This window comes from Lampetra fluviatilis, chromosome 80 (assembly GCF_964198595.1).
Source record: "Lampetra fluviatilis chromosome 80, kcLamFluv1.1, whole genome shotgun sequence".
Lineage (NCBI taxonomy): Eukaryota > Metazoa > Chordata > Hyperoartia > Petromyzontiformes > Petromyzontidae > Lampetra > Lampetra fluviatilis.
In genome coordinates this window covers 872,944-898,296 of record NC_136354.1, presented here as the reverse complement: position 1 = coordinate 898,296, position 25,353 = coordinate 872,944, and the positions used below count along the sequence as shown (strand labels likewise).

The 25,353-nt window shown below is 46.0% G+C and overlaps 1 pseudogene; it reads left to right on the top strand.

Moving 5' to 3' along the window:
- LOC144953664 (uncharacterized) overlaps window positions 1–25,353 on the top strand; it is a 564,993-nt pseudogene that overhangs the window by 193,649 nt on the left and 345,991 nt on the right.

Genomic DNA, 25,353 nt, shown 5'->3' with positions numbered 1-25,353 from the left:
CATACATACATGAGTGTGCATATACAGCAGTAGACGTACAAAGGGATTGCGTTCTACAACACGAACAAATGTGCGAACAAATTATTGTACATACCTATACACACATTCACGCATGTACATATCCACATAAACGAGTGTAAATAACAACAACCGCCATTCGCCACTAAGTGGCGGTGACGTCACCACGACGCTTGTGCCAGGCCATGTGCACCTTGAGGCCACGTGAAGTGTTGAATGCCCGCTGACAGGAGGAGACGTTACTGTGTCTCGGTTAGACGTTAGTGAGAGTTGCTTTTTGGCGATTGGAGCCAGACATCCACGCAGCTCAAAGGGTACCTTTAACTCTCAATAAGACCCGCGACTGTTCCTCTGCTCTGAAGAATCAATCACATGGAGCAGATAAACTCTCCACAGCGCCACGCACACACGGTTAAGAAGCCATTCAATTTCTCTGCGTGTGTGAAGGAATTTGCATGGAAATCACATCTTCACAGGCACCAGAAAACACACACGGGCGAGAAGCCGTTCAATTGCTCTGTGTGTGGGAAGGCATTTGTACAGAAATCACATCTTCACAGTCACCAGAAAACACACACGGGCGAGAAGCCATTCAATTGTTCTCCGTTGGAGAGAACACGGTCATCACCCCGAAACAAGCATGAGAAGATCAGCAATGATAGGGAAGTGAAATCAAAAGGTGAGAAACAAAGTGCTGCAATGAGTCCCGAAAAAAATGCATCTTTTGAACCTATGCAGGTGGATCCATAGAGTTGCGTGGATGTAGTGGATGTAACGAGTCCTGACGACAATTCCTACTTCGACCTCATGCATTTGGATCCTGCGAGATGGCTGGATGTACTGAGCCCTGACGACAATTCTTATTTCGACCCCATGCATGTTGATAATGAGAAATGGCTGCTGGAGTGGCTGGATAATCAAAGTATTGAGTACTTCTGTTAAAGTCCTGGCATGTGCACGTTTGTGTCTCTGTTAGATCAATTTATTAGGTGCAATTGATTATATCAGTGATTTCCAGCACTACTCCAAGATAGTGTAATTATTTTAATAAAAACAATTTGATTGCCCTGTGTGTTGGAAGCATTTTCACGGTCAGCAACATTTCACAGGCATCATCATATTGTAGAAGGTGGCATGTGTTGTCATCTTCTCACAACAATTTTAAACTATGGACGAATGGCTTCAAGCGAAAAGGACGTCAAAGGGGAAATCGACGTTTACGTGTTTGATTTTAAGAATATATTTTAACTGTTTGATCATGCGTATTAATAAAGATTTCGATACGAGTATTAACGTGCGTTTTCTTGCAGATTAATAAAGACCTGATTTGTTTTTAAAGATGACTGATCGTACGTTATTGCTCCCATATCTTTCCTTAAAAAAACACGGACGAGTAGACATACACACACGAGTGTGCATCCAAACACGACTGTATATACAGCGGTGTGCATTCACACACGAGTGTGCATGTGTTTCTACGAGTTTTAACGTTAATATACTTGCAGAACAATAAAGACCTGCTATGTTAAAAATGACTGATCGTCCCTTATTGCTACAATGTTCATAGCGAACACGTGTGGAGGCGAGTTTCAGGTGAAGCATCTCCATCACACAAGTTTACCCTTACCTGGCAGCATCGTGGCAGTCCGCTGGTCACACTCACTACGTCACACTCACGAGCTGTAGGGGCGGGGCTCTGTCTGCTCAGTGACGCTGTTTTCATTCATTTAGCACCACGAGCGGGGAGTCTCATCCCTGTAGTTCCCTGTTTCCTACCACATTGCCCCTAAATTCTTTGTACGACAAAATATTAAAATAATTTGTTTGTTCCAATACATAATCACACACGAGTACACATATACACCCCATGTCCACACACCCACACACGAGTGGACATACACAGCGCTGTCGAAACATTCACGAATGTGCATACACACTGCTTCATACATACACACACGGGTGCACATGCATACAAGTGCGCATACACACACGAGTGTACATATTGAAGTCATGGGCTTCGTTTATTTGCATGAAGTCTTTTTCACGTTCATACTTCCATTTGCTTGCCATTGCTACGGCACACTGGTTCGGATTATTCTTCCCATTTATGAAATCTCGCTAAAATCATTTGCATTTTCTTCATTAACTTATTTGCATTCAATTGCTATTCACGGTACTAAAGCTCCTCATATCTAGCAACATACCTAAGCTCATGTGGCCATTGTGCTTAAGCCTAAGTAGGAATATGCTGAATCATCGTTCGCTTCAGTTTGAATAGGGATGGGCATCTCCTTGAATAAGTATGTGCATGTTGTTAGTTTGCACATTTACAATGGCCTGTAAACTGTGATCAATTTATCGACTTTATCTGTGAAAATAAATATAAAATGTTGCAATGCTGATGGAGATATTCTAAGAGGTGCATGCTTTATAGCGCGTTGACTTGATTTTATGGATATTTTTAAGGACTCTTGTTGATGGTGTGTCTAAACAACGAAGGTTATTTGTTTTATTCGATCAATTAAAATGGTTACAATTGCTCTGGATATCCATCTGGATGGTATAGTTTGTAAGTGTTGTTTATTATTATAACCATTATCAGTCTATAGCAGTGTGTATTTACACTGATGTGTATGTACAGTGATGTGTGTGTTTTTATTTACCACGTGTTCTCACGGTAAGTGCATTGAATGTGGAGGGGTTACCAGCCCCTCGCAACAGTCCGGAGACCTCGTGGGCCTCTGTGATGTCTATGAGCCTTCCCTCTCGGACATTGCTCACATTTGTAATAAACGACTGGACCACGATGTCTGGCTCAGTGTCCTTTATTATTCGGTTCGTGCTGTACACCCACACGGCTGTCTTTACTCTGTAGCTTCTCCACGGTGCTGACTCCAATGTCGGCCCGATCCACAACAGCAGCTCCGCTGCTGTTTCTCTCACACAGCCCCCCTTGGCTGTACTCTCTGCTGCTCTTCTCCCTCCGCAGCTCTCACAGCTTCTTGCTCTCTCTCTCTCTCTCCGCAGCTCCTCCTGGCAGCCACACCGCTGCCTCTAACAAGCAGCCCCCTCTCTCTCTCTCTCCGCAGCTCCTCCTGGCAGCCACACCGCTGCCTCTAACACGCAGCCCTCCTGGCTGTCTCCTCCCCAGCTGCACACACTCCGCAGCTTCCTCTTATCTTCGGGGTTGGCTCCCGATGGCCGTCGGCGCCCCCCCTCTCCACACTTGCCCGCGTGGCCTCACTCTTTTCCGCTCACACCCCGACTGCCTTCCCCTTCCGGTTTACCCGCTTAAAGCCCCGAACCTTCCCCCTACGTCACATGACTCCACCCTCCGTGACGTCACCTCCGGAAGGTCGCTTACGCCCGCATTACACCACCCTCCCCCGTAGAAAAATCCCAGCCGACCTCGGCTGACTAATAGCAAATCGTAATGCGGCGAACCGAGCTTCCCCCCCTAAAGGACACTAAGCATATAATGTAACAACAAGAACAACAACAACGCAATTAACATCAACGAACGTACAAAAGCATGCAATAAATACAACTGTAAGAAAAAAATAAACAGACAGCAACAATCAACGAAACGTAAGCGATTTGGAACGTGTGCGGGTCGCCGGCCCGTCCCGGACGGTCGGCGGCCCACTCGCAGAACGGGAACGCGATGAAAGTCGAGGAATGACAGGGGGTAATCCCCCTGTCGCAGCTGGAAGTCCACCGCCGTCCCGTGTCTCTAAAGAGTTAGTCCTGGGCTTGTCCTGTGACCGTGCCCGCAGCTGGGTCGGAAGGGCTGCAGGGCTCGAAGGTCCCGCAGACCTGGCAGGCGTCCTCCGAGCAGGGCCCCTCGTCCCCCGCAATGTCACGGCCGGCCTGTCTGGAACAGGCACGACAGGCGCTCTAGCAAAATCAATGGACGCAGGCAGGGGAGAGTCAGCAGCAACAGACCCCGGCAAGGCAACATTGGGGGATGACGCATCATGTAAGGGAGCAACATATGGTTTCAAGCGCGACGTATGCACAACCCAGCGACGAGACCCAATCTGGACGCGTGCTGTCTGTGGGTTGGGAACCGCAATGAGGCGTACGGGACCATGCCAGGGTTTGTGCAATTTCGGCGAGGTCCCCGGACGTACCTGTGGACAATGAAGCCAGGCTAGGTCCCCAACCTTCCAAGGGCACTCCCCCTCAGACCGTCGCGCATATCGCTCGTTCCGGGCCTGGGCTTTGGCCGTAGCCACGCGGGCATTCTCCCGCGCCTCCGTGACTCGGCGAACCGTGTCCTGAATGTATTCAGGAAGTGGTTTCCGAGGTCCCTTCACCCCAGTTCCCAATTGCACATCCACCGGCGGCACGTTTTCCCGACCATACATAAGGTAAAACGGCGAATATCCCGTAGCCGCATGAGGCGTCATCCTGTACGCCGAAAGCACCCCGGGGATGTGCAGATCCCAATCTGATTGTTGTTCACTCACGGTATGGCAAAGCATGGCAGACAATGTCCTGTTCAGCCATTCAACCATACCATCCGTCTGCGGATGGTATGGGGATGTCCGTACTTTCTTAGTCCCAAGGCCCGCGCACACTTCCGCCAATAATTTAGAAGAGAAATTCCTGCCCTGGTCCGTGAGGAGTCTCTCAGGCGCCCCCTTATCCATAATATACCCAAACAAAAAGGCGTCGGTAATGGCCGCGGCCGACTGATCGGGCAACGGCCAGGCCATCGGCCAACGGGAGAGGTACTCAACCCCTACCAGCAAATATTTATTACCCCTCGCCGATGGTGGAAAAGGTCCCAATATGTCCAGCGCCACCAATTCATTGACTCGAGACACCTGAATCGACTGGAGAGGCGGCACGTAAGGATGTTTCGGCGGCTTACGTTGTGCACACGCAGGGCACGCGCGCACGTGCCCTACGACATCTGTCGCCATGCCGTGCCAAAAATAATGACGTTGCAACGTCAACAAGGTCTTCTGCACCCCTAAATGTAAGAGAGTGTCACAATGGAGGGTTCTAATCAACTCGAACCGCAAGGACGTTGGTACCACCAGGCGCCAACGTTCCTGGAACCCCTCCCGCCACATAAGCAGACCATCTCGGAGAGCGGTTTGCGGCCCCACAGCCGTACTCGGACTCCCATTGTCCTTAGCAGACCGCTTCCGCAAGGACACCAATGACTCATCCATCATCTGTTCCCGGATCCAGACAGACCGCGGCAGATTCAAAACCCCGTCAGCCGGTCCCGGTTCCATCGGAGTGTCCGACTTCTCGACGGCCAACGTGAGCGGCTGAGGGGGGTTTGGAATCGGCGAACACCTATGCGTCCCCGACTCACATTTACAAGGGGCGCGCCGCGGTAATCTGGAAAGTGCGTCAGCGTTCGCATGGCGCACTCCCTTCCGATGTTGAATTTGGAAGGAAAATTCCTGTAGCGTGTCCAACCAACGTGCCAACTGTCCGGATGGCTGGTCAATTTTAAGGGCATATTGCAAGGCCGCATGATCCGTACGCACAATAAAAGAACGACCGTAGAGGTATGGTCGAAATTGCCGTAGGAAAAAAACAACCGCCAATAGTTCTCTGCGAGTGACACAGTAGCGGGTTTCCGCAGGAGACAAGACTCGGCTACCATACGCCACGACACGCTCTACACCCCCTTTAGACTGTGATAACACCGCCCCAATACCTGTGTCACTCGCGTCCGTATCAAGAATGAATGGGTGATCGAAATCGGGATAATCCAATGTTGGGGCCGTGGCCAATAGATCACGCAGACTCCGAAAGGCCGCCTCCTCCGGCTGTCCCCAAACAAACTTCCGTCCTTTACCCGTAAGGAGATGCAAAGGCCTCGCAATCGTCGCAAAACCCGGCACGAATCTTCGGTAATACGAGGCAAATCCCAAAAACCGCCGAACATCCCCCACGGTGGCCGGAGTCGGCCAATCCCGGACGCACGCCGTCTTTTCCGGATCCGTGGACACTCCCTCAGCGCTCACGATGTGCCCCAAATAGCGGACGGACCGTTGCAGTAGGTGACATTTCTTTGGTTTGAATTTCAATTTGGCAGAACGCATCCTCGTGAACACTGTCTCCAGCCGCGTCAAATGTTCGTCGAATGTGCGGCTGAAGACAATGATATCGTCCAAATATATAAGACATGTCTCCCACTGCAACCCCGTCAAAACGAGCTCCATCAATCTTTGAAATGTAGCAGGGGCCGCATTCAATCCCATCGGGAGACAGTTGAATTGAAATAACCCCTGCGGCGTACGGAATGCGGTTTTCTCCCGTGAGGACTCGTCAAGGGGAAGCTGCCAAAATCCCGAAGAGAGGTCCAGTGTGGAAAAGAACTTAGCCCCCGACAATGCGTCGAGGGAGTCATCCATACGCGGCAGGGGGTACGCATCTGCCACCGATATCTTATTCAATTTGCGGAAATCAACACAAAATCGCAATTTGCCATCCTTCTTCTTAACCAAAACGACTGGAGCGCCCCATGGGCTGTTAGATGGCGATATAATGTCCGCAGCCAACATGTCTTCCACTGCCCCCCGTACGTGTTCTCGCTCCGCAGGACTCATCCGATGCGAATTTAATCTAATAGGGGCAGCATCGCCCGTCTCAATGTGATGGTAAAGCAAGGAAGTGCGGCCCAAATCCAAATCATCGGAGCTGAACACATCGGAATATGTCAACAACAATTTACGCAGCGCACCACGTTGCTCCATGGACAGGGAAGAATTTTCGTCACATAAATGAGCAACCCAACGATCATCCGAACTCCTTGGCTCGGAAACCCCAGCAACAACTCCCCGGCTATGTGGACAATCATGGGTCGCAAACGCCGTAGTGGCATGTGCCACAACCGTACCGGCCGGGACACGGACGTTTTCTCCCCCCGCATTAAGCACCTGTAAAAACGGTAATTGATCCGGCCGGACGATGGTCTGTGCCCCCACTAACGCCAACCCGGTTGATATCGTGGCGGACGGTGACAACAAGACCCCTACTGCTCCTAGCCGATCAGGCAGGGGCTTCCGATACCGCAAGGGTATAAGCATCTGTGTACCAGGTGGGATGTCCACAGATGCGACGGACAGCGCCTGCACTTGTACGGCCGAAGCAGGTCGCCCCCAGGGCGACGGCAGAAACGAGATTTGACGGCCCCCCGGCAGTTCAATACAATTCTCATTGATTTTGATCAAAATGGGCATCTTAGCCAAAAAATCGGTGCCTAACAAACAAGGAACCGCCAAAGATCTCGATATCAACACAACACCCGAGGCCGACACATCCCCAATAGATATCTTAGCATCCACCTGACCCACGATACCCATGCTACCCCCGTTCGCAGCGACGCACGACCCATAAACCGGACGCACAGCCCGCGACGGAATGCCCAACAGATGGAAAATGACATCCGATATAATAGTCGCAGACGCCCCCGAGTCAACCAAAATGCGCACGTCCACACCTTGTATGGACCCCGGTACAGTGGACGAACCCGTAGCGGCCGCGACAACTCTCCGTGCCAATTTGCGCCACTGCGTAACTGAATGAAAAGGCCCCGTCGATGGCCTTTCTTTAACAACAACAATAGGATCGCGCAACACAGGTGGTGGGTGAGGTGGAAAGCCTTGCCGAGTGTCTGGTGCGTGCCGACATGCCTGTTTCGGAGGATCTTTAGCCGACTTGACCGGTGCCGAGGCCTCCTGCTGCGGCGGAGCCGGGAAGCGGGCCCAGCAGTCTCTGGCGTAGTGGCCCCTACGCCCGCAGCGGAAACATTCGGCCTCGTTGCGCCGAAGCGCAGGCCTCGCCTCCTGACGGCCCCGTTCTGGTAGCACCGCGCGCGGTCTCGGGCCGCCGCGTCCCGTCCATGGAGCGGAGGCGGCCGTCAGTTGTTGAGGGCCCCGGTCATCCGGAACATAGACGGCCTGCGCAGGGTTCCACCCCAGCGCCTCCCCTTCTTTGACGGGCCCCCCCGTCCACGCCGTCACTTGTTTCCAGCGACGGAGGTTGAATTGCGCATCGAGACACTTAGCAGCCATCCGGGAAGTTAGCTTCTCATGCCCACACACAGGCATGGGGATCCCTAGATCCCGAGACAGCTCCAACATTTTCCCTAATATGAGAGGCTCAAGCAGGTCCTGTGGCGTCTCAGGATAAGCTGCCATGGCCAGCTCCAGCACCGCACCCCTGAACGCCACGGGCGACTCCTCTGGTGCTCGTTGTCGTTGAGCGAATCGCCGATGCGCATCATCTGGTGGCTCATAAGCATCGGCCATTTCTTGAAAAACACCACATAAAGTTGCCTTCTTATCGGTCGCTATGGAACGGAAGAATCGGACAGATTCGTCGTCCAGGAGAGTCGGCAACACCTCCAAAGCCTCCGCATCGGTCCATCTTGCTGTGCGTACCGCCGCCAAGAAGCGGCAGGCGAACGCGCTCCAGTCCCCACCGACGGAAAATTCTTTAACTGTTGTAAGGTGGCGACTCCGACTCCTCTTTCCGCCGTCTTCCAATGGTGGTGGTTGTGATGGCAAATTCAAAATGGCGTCGGCCCGCGGCGTGGCCAAGATGGCGGTTTGGCGCCACGGAGCGCGCAAAATGGCGGCCTCTTGCCGCGTGGGCAATGGCGGCGGCAGGACAGGCAACGTGGCGGCCCGCGGAGCACCACTTGCATCATCCATCGTCCCTGGCGCGACGAGATGGCATAGATGCGCCAGGACGTCCTTAAGTGCCTCCAGTTGTACCGCCATCGCTTGCCATCGTTGATCCGCGTCTGATGATGTCGACGGACCCGCCACCGCGCCAACATCCTCCACTCCCGTTCCCGTGGTCGCCTCAGCCGGGCTCTCCTCCACCACCCCAACAGGATCCGCGGTTGGAGGGAGTTCGTCGTCGTCGGACGAAGAAGCCGATGCAGGCGCCGGATTAACTTTCTTCCTCACTTGTTTCGACATGCCGTTGCACTTCCGACACCAGTGTAATAAACGACTGGACCACGATGTCTGGCTCAGTGTCCTTTATTATTCGGTTCGTGCTGTACACCCACACGGCTGTCTTTACTCTGTAGCTTCTCCACGGTGCTGACTCCAATGTCGGCCCGATCCACAACAGCAGCTCCGCTGCTGTTTCTCTCACACAGCCCCCCTTGGCTGTACTCTCTGCTGCTCTTCTCCCTCCGCAGCTCTCACAGCTTCTTGCTCTCTCTCTCTCTCTCCGCAGCTCCTCCTGGCAGCCACACCGCTGCCTCTAACAAGCAGCCCCCTCTCTCTCTCTCTCCGCAGCTCCTCCTGGCAGCCACACCGCTGCCTCTAACACGCAGCCCTCCTGGCTGTCTCCTCCCCAGCTGCACACACTCCGCAGCTTCCTCTTATCTTCGGGGTTGGCTCCCGATGGCCGTCGGCGCCCCCCCTCTCCACACTTGCCCGCGTGGCCTCACTCTTTTCCGCTCACACCCCGACTGCCTTCCCCTTCCGGTTTACCCGCTTAAAGCCCCGAACCTTCCCCCTACGTCACATGACTCCACCCCCCGTGACGTCACCTCCGGAAGGTCGCTTACGCCCGCATTACACATTGACCACAGCGTTACCGATCTTTACCGCTGATGAGGTAGGGTGTTGTTTTTACATAACTTTACTCGTGGGCAGCGGAATGCCAAACAACAGGAAGAGTGGCTCTTCTTCTGAACAAAATAATGAAGGAGCATGGGATCGTGGCGGTGAGCTGTAGGAAGCTGTATGCCCCACGCGTGGAATGGTGATTGTTCCTGCCTGCACTGAAGGTGAACATCAGTGTAGGAATGCAGGCAAGGCTGATTAGTCATATGCCTTTCATAATATCCCATATTAGAACCATACTGCTCGAATGAATACGAACTGCGGGCTGCGGGATTTGAATTGCATTATAATCACTCGTATCACATTGTGGTCGTTATTAGATTCACACAATCCACTGCTGGATCTGCCTCCTCAATGGATTCGAGAGTAGGATGGCGACAGCGCCGCAGCTGGCTGCAGTCCCGGATCGCTCTCACAATTTATCAACCGTAACTACACCTCGTACCTTACCCACTTCTTTACTCACCACCGCTCTTCTTACTTTCATCTTCCATCATATAATTTATTTTATTATTTTCATTATTACTTTGGCGTCGCCCGAGTTTTGGGTGGCGGCAGATCCCTGCACCCAACCCCGCCAGCCTCCGTGTTCACTGCACACGCCCCGCGGCGCTACAACAGCTGACAAATGCCGGCTGCTGCAGTGTCTCACAACCCGCTTAAACTGCCGAATCGCACAGAAGATTGTATGATAATAAATAGTATAAACGTGTAATGTTTAATATAATGTATAAGGTAATATATAGTATCGTAATTGTATAGTGAATATACAGCAGTGTGGTATACAGTAGGGTGGTTAGAATAATACATAGTGTAATATTATAATGTATAGTCTAAGGTGGTGTATAGTAATACAGTATATATTTTAATGTTGGGTTTGTCTATGGCAGTATATAGTACGGGGTAGATTCGTGTAATGTAAGAGAAAAAAGTGTAGCTGGAGGCATATTCTATTTTTTGCGACGTAAAATTGTAACGTATGAATTACTGTTAGTAGCTCAGCTTATTGGAGAGTATATTTAGTATACTGATGATACTGATGTAGTTTATATTTTAGTTTTTTACGTGGTGGTTTAGTTACTGCAGCTTCATACTATTAACATTCCTTCCCTTTATTAATGCTAACCCTACTCCCTCCCTTTGATGCTGCTAATCCTGCATAATGCACGGGCATAATATGACTTTGAAACCCCCCGCCCACCTCCTACGCATTCCACATAATACGTATGTACATCTCACTGCATAATTGTACACTTCCGTTTGAATAAGGATGTGCATCTCCATGCATAATTCCGTGCTTCGTGTTAATTTGCTAATATTGACCCCCCAATGTCCTCTAAACTGCTGCAAGTTTAGAGGATTATAAAGCGACATGCAGCCTGAAATATCAAAATTGGTGATCTCGAGCTTGATTTGGAATAAGATGTGCAAGTTTATACTGTACTGACTTTGTTTAATAAATATATTTAAGGACAATCGTGTTGATCGGGGTGCTTCTAGAAACGAGTGTTTTATATTATAATTTCTGCCATGAACTTTGAATAATCATCTGAATGTAAGCGTGGTTTATTATGATGTCCATATTAGAGGTGTTTTGGGTTAGATCGCTTAAATATATACATGTGTCGTTGAAACCCGCCACCACCCGACAAAGCCAACTAGTAAGGGTTGTCACGTAAACAGAACATGCAAATTTGTCACTAGTACAGCATACCGGTTTGTTGAAGAGCCAAGCCACAACATTTACAATCTGAGTACGACGTTTCGCCTGTAATTAAAACTAGCCTCATCAGTCGACAGTCAGCTTTGGGAAGTCTCATGTGTTGACCACGCAGCTGAGCTCTATTGAAGTACGCTGCCCTTTGTCGGCATGCATTTATGTAATGTTTTATTTTAAAGACACATTTCTATACTTCAGCGATCTGACCTAACAACCTCTATTATGGATGCTATTGGTCCCGAAATCCTACATGTTAAACTCGTGTGTATGTGTTTAATATTTTGGATGTTTTTTTTAATGATAATTGCATTAAAAATGGAGATGTTACCAGCGCCTCGAACCCGTCCAGAGACCTCGTGGACCTCTGTGGTGGCTCCGCGCCTTCCCTCCAGGACATTGCTCACATCCAAGCGTTACCGTCCGGCACCGCGGATGCGGTAGCGGATTCTTTTTTCCGAACTTTACTCGAGGCTGGGTAATGCCAAACAACAGGGGGCTCTTTTTCTGAGAAAAAAAACGGATCAAGGGGGCGTGGGAGAGTGGCGTAAGGTGTGGAAAGCTCTCAGCCCCAGGCTACCGTGGGGAGTGGTGGTTGCTCATGCATCCACCGAAGATGAATATCAGTCGAGGGATGAAAGCAAGGCAAATGAGTTAGATTCATTCTATGACCTCCTACCTAATAATCCCATGATACTCATATGTATGGATGTCATATGTTTATATATGCGAACCTAGGGACGGAAATGCGAACTGGGGGTGAGGGATTAGAATTGCACTATAATTATTAGAATCGCAATGTGGCCGCATTCGAATTTGCTGAATGTGCAATCTCAATGAATTTGAATAGCTATTTACAGTATTTAACCACACAATCCAAATCAAAACTCGATGAGCATATTTATTGTTTCAGTTGTTAGATCTAGTAATGTTATTCATCATCATCACGATCAATGGGCTAAGGGTGCATAGGTGTGAACTGCACATGTATGTACAATCGTGCGTGTTCGCAGTGGAACGCAATCCTTGTGTGCATACACTGCTGTGTATGTACACTGCGTTGTATGTCTGTATGTACACCCTGTATATGCACACTGGTGTGTGTATGCACTCCGCTTTTTAAATGCAGCAGTGTTTGGATGCACACTCGTGTGTGCATGTCTACTCGTCCGTGTTTTTTTAATGAAGGATATGGTAGCAATAACGTACGATCAGTCATGTTTAAAAACAAATCAGGTCTGTATTGATTTGCAAGAATATTAACAGTAAAACTCGCATTAAATGTTTTTATCAATTCGCTTGGTCAAACGGTTAACAAACTAGGAAATTTATATCACTTTCAGGAATGCAACAGTTATAAAATATTCTCAAATCAAACACGTAAATATCGATTAATAATCTTCTTGGTTCTTTCGGTAAAGTTACGTATAAGGGAAATAATAAAAATAAAACATAATAAATTAATTCTCACGACGTTTCGGCCACAACGCACACAGCCGTCCTCAGGTGAAGACCAGGTCTGTCGGGGAGACAGCGTCTGAATGAAACACCACCACGCTTGGAGCGTATATTTAAGCTGGGTTGTAAGGGGAAGAGCGCCTTTACAAATTAATTTGCAAATCAAGAGGAATTTAGCATATGCATATATGTGATTAGTACTACTTGTGAAATGCGTAGGAGGTGGGCGGGGGGTTTCAAAGTCATATTATGCCCGTGCATTTATGCAGGAATAGCAGCATCAAAGGGAGGGGATAGGGGTAGCATTAATAAAGGGAAGGAATGTTAATAGTATGTAGCTGCAGTAACTAAACAACCACGTAAAAAACTAAAGTATAAACTACATAGTATCATCAGTATACTAAATATACTCTCCAATAAGCTGAGCTACTAACAGTAAGTAATACATTCCAGCTAAACTTTTTTCCCTTACATCACACGGGTCTACCCCGTTCTATATGCTGCCATCGACAAACCCAACATTAAATTATATACTGTTCAGATAATCGTCGCTGGTGTTGGCCGTGCGCATGAATTTAACGTGAGCGAGAATTGAGCTGTGCGCTAACCACTACACTACCTCTACACACGCGCGAGTGTGCATGCACAGCAATATTAACGTCAATATTTTTTTGCAGATTAATAAAAATCTGATTTTTTTTAACTATCTGAGCATCCGTTAACTCTACAATGCTTACAACAAACACGTACACACACGAGTCAAAGTCAAGTGTACTTACACAGCAGTGTAAATACACACACGCTTACAGGCAATACCATGTCGATTATCATTAAAAGTGTATGACAGCAATCGTAATAATTTGCGTGGATTAAATTAAACAAATCACCTTGATTGTTCTGTAGCGCTCATATCAACACAAGTACTTCAATATATTTATAAAGCAAAGTCAGCACGGTATAAACTTGCACCTCAAAGTCCAAATCACAATTTTAATTCTTCAGTCTGCATTTCCCTGGTAACGCATTTGAACTGGCAGCATTTTGCAGCATATTGCAGGGTGAATATAGTAGCAAATGAATGCAAATTATGCGGTGAGATGAATATACGTATTCAGGCTTAAGCTCAATGGCAAGATTAGCGAAGCTCTGTTGCTAGATATGCAGATTGTAAATTCTAAAAACAAAAATTTAATTTAAAGATCATGAAATACAACGTCGAGAAATTCATATTTCATCAATGCAACATAATTCCAAACGACCCCACCATTTGTGTGCTGGTGTCATTGACCCAATTCGAATGATACCTGTGACTTACAGCTTTCCACACCTTACGCCACGCTCCCACGCCCCCTTCATTCGTTTTTTGTTTATCAGAAGGAGGCACTCCCTGTTTTTTGCCATTCCCCTGCCACGAGTAAAGTTTTGCAAAAACAACCCCCTTCCTTCATTGACCGTGTCAGACGGTAACGCTGTGGTGGATGTGAGCAATGTCCCGGAGGGAAGGCTCGTAGCCACCACAGCTGCCCACGAGGTATTTGGACGGGTGCGAGAGGCTGGTAACCCCTCAATATTCAATGGAATTACCGTAAAAACACGTCCAAAATATTAAACACGTGCAAAATATTGAACACAAACACACTGGTGTATATACACACCGAAGGTCGTATGTTACAGACTAAAAGGTGGTTGATTGTTCTTGTTGCATTACTTTATTAAAGACCACGCTTACAAGCTAAACCATTCAGATGATTATTTAAAGTTTATGACGTAAATTATAATATAACACACTTGTTTGCTAGAAGCACCATGTTCAACACGAGTGTCCTTAAATATGTTTATTAAACAGGTTCATCACAGTATAAACTTGCACCTCTTAGTCCAAATCAAACTCGACATCTTCATTTCTATATTTCGAACTGTATGTCGTTGTTAAATCTTCTAAACCTGCAGCAGTTTACAGGACATAGCCGGGTGAATATTAGCAAATTCACAGGAAGCACTGAATTATGCATACAATTATGCAGTGAGATGCACATACATATTAAGGTTTAATAACAATGGCCAGATTAGCTATGTTGTTTGATATGCAGTTTGTTAAAAAAAAAATTAATGCAAGGTCCATGATAGGCCAAGACGAGAACAAAGGATTTGGATGCTAGAGCCGAGTTATAAGGAGCTTAAAATCAGACCTCAAGACCATTTGGAGAGGAATTTCACTGAGGAAAGACGCTCGACTCCTCGCTCTGCAGATTACCCTTCTGCTAGACCCAGCCTTGGCGAGCACGATTGCGTGGCGACTGGGAGAGTTTGTGGCGATCTCTTCAGACGGGTTACAGGGACATCGATACGCCGTGCATCAACAAGTAAGTGACTTTGTTAGTGGATACACTGGTAATCGTGTGTCGTCCGACTTACGAGACGTTACTGTGTCTCGGTTAGACGGTAGTGAGAGTTTGCTTTTTGGCGATTTGAGCCAGACATCCACGCAGCTTAAAGGGTACCTTTAACTCTCAACAACACCCGCGACTGTTCCTCTGCTCTGAAGAATCAGTCACATGGAGCAGATAAACTCTCCACAGCGCCACGCACACACGGTTAAGAAGCCATTCAATTTCTCTGCGTGTGGGAAGTCATTTTCACTGAAATCAACTCTTAACCGTCACCAGAAAACACACACGGGCGAGAAGCCGTTCAATTGCTCTGTGTGTGGGAAGTCATTTTCACGGAAATCAACTCTTAACAGTCACCATAAAACACACACGGGCGAGAAGCCGTTCAAGTGCTCTGTGTGTGGGAAGGCATTTGCAGATTTATCAACTCGTCGCAATCACCAGAAAACACACACGGGCGAGAAGCCGTTCAATTGCTCTGTGTGTGGGAAGTCATTTTCACGGAAATCAACTCTTAACAGTCACCAGAAAACACACACGGGCGAGAAGCCATTCAAGTGCTCTGTGTGTGGGAAGTCATTTTCACGGAAATCAACTCTTAACCGTCACCAGAAAACACACACGGGCGAGAAGCCATTCAAGTGCTCTGAGTGTGGGAAGTCATTTTCACAGAAATCAACTCTTAACAGTCACCAAGAAACACACACGGGCGAGAAGCCATTCAATTGCGCTGTGTGCGGGAAGGCATTTGCAAGGAAGTCAGATCTTCACACGGTCATCACCCCGAAACAAGCATGAGAAGATCAGCAATGATAGGGAAGTGAAATCAAAAGGTGAAATACAAAGTGCTGCAATTAGTCCTGAAAAAAATGAATCTTTCGAACCTATGCAGGTGGATCCTGAGAGATGCGTTGATGTAGCGGATGTAATGAGTCCTGACGACAATTCCTATTTTGACCCCATGAGAAATGGCTGCTGGAGTGGCTGGATAATCAAAGTAATGAGTACTTCTGTTAAAGTCCTGGAATGTGCACGTTTGTGTCTCTGTTGGATCAATTTATTAGGTGCAATTGATTATATCAGTGATTTCCAGCACTACTCCAAGCTAGTGTAATTATTTCAACAAAACCGTTTGATTGTTCTGTGCGTTGGAAGCATTTTCACGGTCAGCAACACTTCAAAGGCATCATCAAGCAAAGAGTAAAAATGTTGTCATGAGTCCTAAACGAAATTCCTCTTTCGACCCCATGCAGTTGCATCCTGAGAGATGGCTTGATGTAGTGGAGTGGCTGGAGAGTCATATTCGTGTCTCTTATATATTTTTTCGGTGATTTCTAGGACTTCAAGCTAGAGTGATGTTGTGCATGCTCTATAATGTGTTCAGATGAATGTCTTCCTTTTAAGTTCCAGAAGTGTTCACTGATTTCAGAATGACAACAATTTTATACTTCGATAGATACATTGCTTCGTCTCGTCGTTGGATCATCGGGGCTGTTAAATGTGTGCTGTTTATTGTAGAAGGTGGCATGTGTTGTCATCTTCTCACAACAATTTTAAACTATGGACGAATGGCTTCAAGCGAAAAGGACGTCAAAGGGGAAATCGACGTTTACGTGTTTGATTTTAAGAATATATTTTAACTGAGCATGCGTATTAATAAAGATTTCGATACGAGTATTAACGTGAGTTTTCTTGCAGATTAATAAGGACCTGATTTGTTTTTAAAGATGACTGATCGTACGTTATTGCGACCATATCTTTCCTTTAAAATAACACGGACGAGTAGACATACACACACGAGAGTGCATCCAAACGCGACTGTATATACAGCGGTGTGCATTCACACACGAGTGTGCATGTGTATCTACGAGTTTTAACGTTAATATACTTGCAGAACAATAAAGACCTGCTATGTTAAAGATGACTGATCGTTCCTTATTGCTACAATGTTCATAGCGAACACGTGTGGAGGCGAGTTTCAGGTGAAGCATCTCCATCACACAAGTTTACCCTTACCTGGCAGCTTCGTGGCAGTCCGCTGGTCACACTCACTACGTCACACTCACGAGCTGTAGGGGCGGGGCTCTGTCTGCTCAGTGGCGCTGTTTTCATTCATTTAGCACCACGAGCGGGGAGTCTCATCCCTGTAGTTCCCTGTTGTGGTGGCGCATTCCTATCACGTTGCCCCAAAATTCTTCGTACGACACGATATAAAAATAATTTGTTTGTTCCAATATGCAAAATCATACACGAGTACACATATACACTCCCATGTACACAGACCCACACACGAGTGGACATGCACAGCGCTGTAGAAAAATACACGAATGTGCACACACACTTCTTCATACATACACACACGGGTGCACATGCATACAAGTGCGCATACACACACGAGTGTACACATTGAAGTCATGGGCTTAGTTTATTTGCATGAAGTCTTTTTCACGTTCATACTTCCATTTGCTTGCCATTGCTACGGCACACTGGTTCGGATTATTCTTCCCATTTATGAAATCTCGCTAGAATCATTTGCATTTTCTTCATTAACTTATTTGCATTCAATTGCTATTCACGGTACTAAAGCTCCTCATATCTAGCAACATACCTAAGCTCATGTGGCCATTGTGCTTAAGCCTAAGTAGGAATATGCTGAATCATCGTCCGCTTCAGTTTGAATAGGGATGGGCATCTCCTTGAATAAGTATGTGCATGTTGTTAGTTTGCACATTTACAATGGCCTGTAAACTGTGATCAATTTATCGGCTTTATCTGTGAAAATAAATATAAAATGTTGCAATGCTGATGGAGATATACTAAGAGGTGCATGCTTTATAGCGCGGTGACTTGATTTTATGGATATTTTTAAGGACTCTTGTTGATGGTGTGTCTAAACAACGAAGGTTATTTGTTATATTCGATCAATTAAAATGGTTACAATTGCTCTGGATACCCATCTGGATGGTATAGTTTGTAAGTGTTGTTTATTATTATAACCATTATCAGTCTATAGCAGTGTGTATTTACACTGATGTATGTACAGTGATGTGTGTGTTTTTATTTACCACGTGTTCTCACGGTAAGTGCATTGAATGTGGAGGGGTTACCAGCCCCTCGCAACAGTCCGGAGACCTCGTGGGCCTCTGTGATGTCTATGAGCCTTCCCTCTCGGACATTGCTCACATTGACCACAGCGTTACCGATCTTTACCGCTGATGAGGTAGGGTGTTGTTTTTACATAACTTTACTCGTGGGCAATGTCCTGGAGGAATGGCTCGTAGCCACCACAGCGGCCCACGAGATCTCTGTACAGGTGCGAGGGGCTGGTAACCCCTCCATATTCAATGCACATACCATGAAAACACGTGCAAAAGATATATATATATACGCATACATACACACAGCACTGTTAATGCACAGAAGTGTAAATACACAAGAGTCTTCACCTGAGGACGGCTGCTTGCGTTGTGGCCGAAACGTTGTGAGAATTATTTTATTATGTTTTATTTTTATTATTTCCCTTATACATGACTTTACCGAAAGAACCAATCAGATGATTAATCGATGTTTACGTGTTTGATTTGAGAATATTTTATAATTGTTGCGAGTTTTACTGTTAATATTCTTGCAAATCAATACAGTCCTGATTTGTTTTTAAAGATGACTGATCGTACGTTATTGCTACCATATCCTTCATTAAAAAAACACGGACGAGTAGAGATGCACACGCGAGTGTGCATCCAAACACTGCTGCATTTAAAAAGCGGAGTGCATACACACGAGTGTGCATATACAGGGTGTATATACAGACATACAACGCAGTGTACATACACAGCAGTGTACGCACACAAGGGTTGCGTTCCACTGCGAACACGCACGATTGTACATACATATGCACACACATACGTGTACGTACACACTCGACTGCTCATCTTGTTGTGGTGTTTCCTATGTTGTGGTTTATGGTATACTTAAATGCAGAAGTACAAAATGTGCAGTTCACACCTATGCACCCTTAGCCCATTGATCGTGATGATGATGAATGACATATTACTAGATCTAACAAATAAACGAATGAACACGTTACAACTGAAACAATAAATATGCTCATCGAGTTTTGATTTGGATTGTGTGGTTAAATACTGTAAATAGCTATTCAAATTCATTGAGATTGCACATTCGGCAAATTCTAATGCGGCCACAATGCGATTCTAATAATTATAGTGCAATTCTAATCCCTCACCCCCAGTTCGCATTTCCGTCCCTAGGTTCGCATATATAAACATATGACATCCATACATACGAGTATCATGGGATTATTATGTAGGAGGTCATAGAATGAATCTAACTCATTTGCCTTGCTTTCATCCCTCGACTGATATTCATCTTCGGTGGATGCATGAGCAACCACCACTCCCCACGGTAGCCTGGGGCTGAGAGCTTTCCACACCTTACGCCACTCTCCCACGCCCCCTTGATCCGTTTTTTTCTCAGAAGAAGAGCCCCCTGTTGTTTGGCATTCCCCAGCCACGAGTAAAGTTCTGTAAAAACAATCCGCTACCTCATCGGCGGTGCCGGACGTTAACGCTGCGGTGGATGTGAGCAATGTCCTGGAGGGAAGGCTCGTAGCCACCACAGAGGCCCACGAGGTCTCTGGACGGGTGCGAGGCGCTGGTAACCTCTCCATATTCAATGAAATGACCTTAAGAAAACACGACCAAAATATAAACACATACACACGAGTTTAACACGTAGGATTTCGGGACCAATATAATCCATAATAGAGGTTGTTAGGTTAGATCGCGGAAGTATATAAATGCTTCTTTAAAATAAAACATTAAATAAATGCATGGCGACAAAGGAAAGCGTACTTCAGTAGAAATTACCGTTGGTAGGGCTATTTTAATAAATACGATAGACAGGAAAGACACGTTCAAAGGGCTCGCATAATGCACACGCTTAATGTACATTGCCTCAGTAATCACACGCTCCCCCACCCCCCCACACATTGTTCAAGAGCGCAGCTGCGTGGTCAACACATCTATGCTTCTATATAAGGAACGAAACAGTGAGACTTCCCAAATCTGGCTGTCGACTGATGAAGCTAGTTTTAATTACAGGCGAAACGTCGTACTCAGAATGTAAATGTTGTGGCTTGGCTCTCCAACACACCGGTGTGCTGTACTAGTGAAACATTTGCATGTTCTGTTTACGTGACAATCCTTAATAGTTGGCTGTGTCGGGTGGTGGCGGGTTTCAACGACACATTTATATATTTAAGCGATCTAACCCAAAAAACCTTTAATATGGACATTATAATAAACCACGCTTACAAGCTAAACCATTCAGTTGATTATTCAAAGTTCATGGCAGAATGTTTAATATAAAACACTCGTTTCTAGAAGCACCCCGCTCAACACGATTGTCCTTAAATATATTTATAAAACAAAGTCAGTAAAGTATAAACTTGCACATCTCATTCCAAATCAAGCTCGAGATCACCAATTTTGATACTTCAGACTGTATGTCGCTTTATAATCCTCTAAACTTGCAGCAGTTTCGAGGACATTGGGGGGTGAATATTAGCAAATTAACACGAAGCACGGAATTATGCATGGAGATGCACATCCTTATTCAAACGGAAGTGTACAATTATGCAGTGAGTTGTACATACGTATTATGTTGCTAGATATGCGGATTGTTAATGTAAAAATTAACAATTCAATGCAAAGTCCATGATAGGCTAAGTCGAAAACAAAGGATTTGAATGCGAGAGCGAAGTTATAAGGGGCTTAAAATCAGACCTCAAGGTCATTTCGAGAGGGATTTTGCTGAGGATAGACGCTCGACTCCTCGCTCTGCAGATAACCCTTCTTCCACGAGACCAGCCTGGCGAGCACGATTGCTTGGCGACTGGTTGGCGATTTCGCTTCGGGAGAGTTCGTGGCGATCTCTTCAGACGGGTTACAGAGACATCGATACGCCGTGCATCCACAAGTGTCTTTGTTAGTGGATAAACTGGTAATCGCTTGTGTAGTCCGACTTAGGAGACGTTACTGTGTCTCAGTTAGACGTTGGTAAGAGTTTGCTTCTTGGCGATTTAAGCCAGACATCCACGCAGCTTGGAGGTTGCCTTTAACTCTCAACAACACCCGCGACTGTTACTCTGCTCTGAAGAATCAGTCACATGGAGCAGAATAACTCTCCACAGCGGCACGCACACACTGGCAAGAAGCGGTTCAATTGCTCTCTTTGTGGGAAGGCATTTGCACTGAAACAAAATCTTCACACTCACCAGAACACACACACGGGCGAAAAGCCGTTCAATTGCTCTGTGTGTGGAAAGGCATTTGCAGATTCATCAACTCTTCGCAATCACCAAAAAACACACACGGGTGAGAAGCCGTTCAATTGCTCTGTGTGCGGGAAGGTATTTGCACAGAAATCAACTCTTCACACTCACCAGAACACACACACGGGCGAGAAGCCGTTCAATTGCTCTGTGTGTGGGAAGGCATTTGCACAGAAATCAACTCTTCACAATCACCAGAAAACACACACGGGCGAAAAGCCGTTCAATTGCTCTGTGTGTGGAAAGGCATTTGCAGATTCATCAACTCTTCGCAATCACCAAAAAACACACACGGGTGAGAAGCCGTTCAATTGCTCTGTGTGCGGGAAGGCATTTGCACAGAAATCAACTCTTCACACTCACCAGAACACACACACGGGCGAGAAGCCGTTCAATTGCTCTGTGTGTGGGAAGGCATTTGCACAGAAATCAACTCTTCACACTCACCAGAAAACACACACAGGTGAAAAGCCATTCAAGTGCTCTGTTTGTGGGAAGGCATTCTCAATTAAACAAAATCTTCACACTCACCATAACACACACACGGGCGAAAAGCCATTCAATTGCTCTGTGTGTGGGAAGGCATTTTCACGGAAATCAACTCTTCACAGTCACCAGAATACACACACGGGCGAGAAGCCATTCAATTGCGCTGTGTGCGGGAAGGCATTTGCAAGGAAGTCAGATCTTCACACGGTCATCACCCCGAAACAAGCATGCGAAGATCAGCAATGATAGGGAAGTGAAATCAAAAGGTGAAATACAAAGTGCTGCAATTAGTCCTGAAAAAAATGAATCTTTCGAACCTATGCAGGTGGATCCTGAGAGATGCGTTGATGTAGCGGATGTAATGAGTCCTGACGACAATTCCTATTTCGACCCCATGCGGGTTGATAATGAGAAATGGCTGCTGGAATGGCTGGATAATCAAAGTATTGAGTACTTCTGTTAAAGTCCTGGAATGTGCACGTTTGTGTCTCTGTTAGATCAATTTATAAGGTGAAATTGATTATATCAGTGATTTCTAGCACAACTCCAAGCTAATGTAATCAATTTAATAAAACCATTCGATTGCTCTGTGTGTTGGAAGCATTTTCACAGTCAGCAACACTTCACAGGAATCATCAAGCAAAGAGTAAAAATGTTGTCATGAGTCCTAAACGAAATTCCTCTTTCGAGCCCATGCAGTTGCAACCTGAGATATGGATTTATGTATTGGAGTGGCTGGAGAGTCATATTTCTGTCTCTTATATATTTTTTTCAGTGATTTCTAGGATTTCAAGCGAGAGTGATGTTGTTAATGCTCTACATTGTGTTCAGATAAAAGTGTTCCTGATAAGTTCCAGAAGTGTTCACTCATTTCAGGATGACAACAATTTTATACTTCGATAGATACATTGCTTCGTCTCGTAGTTGGATCATCGGCTCTGTTAAATGTGTGGTGTTTATGGTAGAAGTTGCCATGTGTTGTCATCTTCTCACAGCTACTGATCTGGGTGTGCCGTCTTTTTTAAGATTTGCCCATTCCTGTTATTCATTTTGTCGTAGTGTTTGTGTTGAATTCCGTGTCTTGAGTGTTGAGGTTTATTCTAGACTTCGTCACGTTAAGGTGGTGCTTTGTCGTCCGATCGGATTACTTGTTGATGTGGTGTGATGCGCAGTGGTTGTGAGGTGGTTCAATTCCTGATTTTACTCTCGTGGTTAAGTGGTCTTGTTGAGCTAAAGTTGGAGAGAGTCAGTGATCACAACTTTGCTCAATATTTTAAACATGTTCATTAATTTTCATCATTGTGTAATAAATTAATTCACTTCAAATAATAGGTTTAAGAGTGTGCGTGAATTGCACGTTCGTTGTTCCTGTGTTTGATGGCTTGGACTTCTGGACGAATAGCTTCAGTGGATATCAAAGGGGAAATCGACGTTTACGTTTTTGATTTTAAGAATCTGTTTTAACTGTTTAATTCCAAATTGAGAAATAATTTGCCTAGTTCCTTTCCTGTTTGAGCATGCGTGTTAATAAAGATGTCTACACGAGTATTAACGTGAGTTTTCTTGCAGATTAATAAAGACCTGTTTTTAAAGATGACTGATTGTACGTTATTGCTACCATATCCTTCCTTAAAAGATGGACGAGTAGACATACACACACGAGTGTGCATCCAAACGCTACTGTATATACAGCGGTGTGCATTCACACACGAGTGTGCATGTGTTTCTACGAGTTTTAACGTTAATATACTTGCAGAACAATAAACACCTGCTATGTTAAAGATGACTGATCGTCCCTTATTGCTACAATGTTCATAGCGAACACGTGTGGAGGCGAGTTTCAGGTGAAGCATCTCCATCACACAAGTTTACCCTTACCTGGCAGCATCGTGGCAGTCCGCTGGTCACACTCATGACGTCACACTCACGAGCTGTAGGGGCGGGGCTCTGTCTGCTCAGTGGCGCTGTTTTCATTCATTTAGCACCACGAGCGGGGAGTCGCATCCCTGTAGTTCCCTGTTGTGGTGGCGCATTCATTACCACGTTGCCCTCAATTCTTTGTACGACACACAATTATAACAATAATACACGAGTATACACTCCCATGTACACACACCCACACACGAGTGGACATGCGCAGTGGTGTAGATACATACAAATGTGCATTCACACCGCTTTGTACATACACACACGATGCCCTGAATTACGTTATACTTTTGAAAAAAAAAACGCATTCAATTATAATTCCTTCTGTTTCCACCCCAAACGCTTGGAATTATTAATGATATTTTAAATAGTGGCCCCATGTTTAATGAGTGTAGTGAAGACATTATTTTAATTTATTTAATTCCATTTGTTTGCATTTGTTACGGCACACTGGTTGAGATTATTCTTCCCATTTATGAAATCTCTCTAGAATCATTTACATTTTCTTCATGAACTTCCTTGCATTCAATTGTTATTCTCGCACGTAACGCTCCTCATATCTAACAAACCTAATCTCATGTGGCCATTGTGCTTAAGCCTAAGTAGGATTTTGCACATTTCCAATGGCCTGTAAACTGTGATCAAGTTATTGGCCTTACCTGTGAAATACAGTATAATATATTGTTGATCGAGATATACTTATACTAAGAGGTGCATGTTTCATATCGTGTTGATGTGGTTTTATGAATATGTTTAAGGACCTTTGTTGATCAGGGTGTGTCTAGACAACGAAGGTGAATTGTTATATTTGATAAATTAAAATTGTTACAATTGCCGTGGATACCCATCTGGATGGTATCATTTGTAAGCGTTGTTTATTATATTGTAACGCAGCCATGATCGCATTTCAGTCAATAGCAGAAAGTCTCGTGTGTATTTAGACCTCTGTGTATTACAGTGCTGTGTGTACGAATGTGTTGACACATTTTCCACGTGTTTTCACGGTAAGTGCATTGAATGTGGAGGGGTAACCAGCCCCTCGCAACAGTCCGGAGACCTCGAGGGCCGCTGTGATCGCTATGAGCCTTCCCTCTGGGACATTGCTCACAGTTACCACAGCTTTACCGTCCGCCGATGCGGTAGGGGGTTGTTTTTACAGAACTTTACTCGTGGCAGGGGAATGCCAAACAACAGGGAGAGTGGCTCTTCTGAACAACATAATGAAGGTGCATGGGACTGTGGCGGTGAGCTGTGGGAAGCTGTATGCCCCAGACGAGGAGTGGTGGTTGCTCATGCCTACCCCGAAGGTGAACATCAGGTCAGGGATGCAGGCAAGACCGATTAGTCATATGCCTTTCATAATATCCCGTATTAGAATCA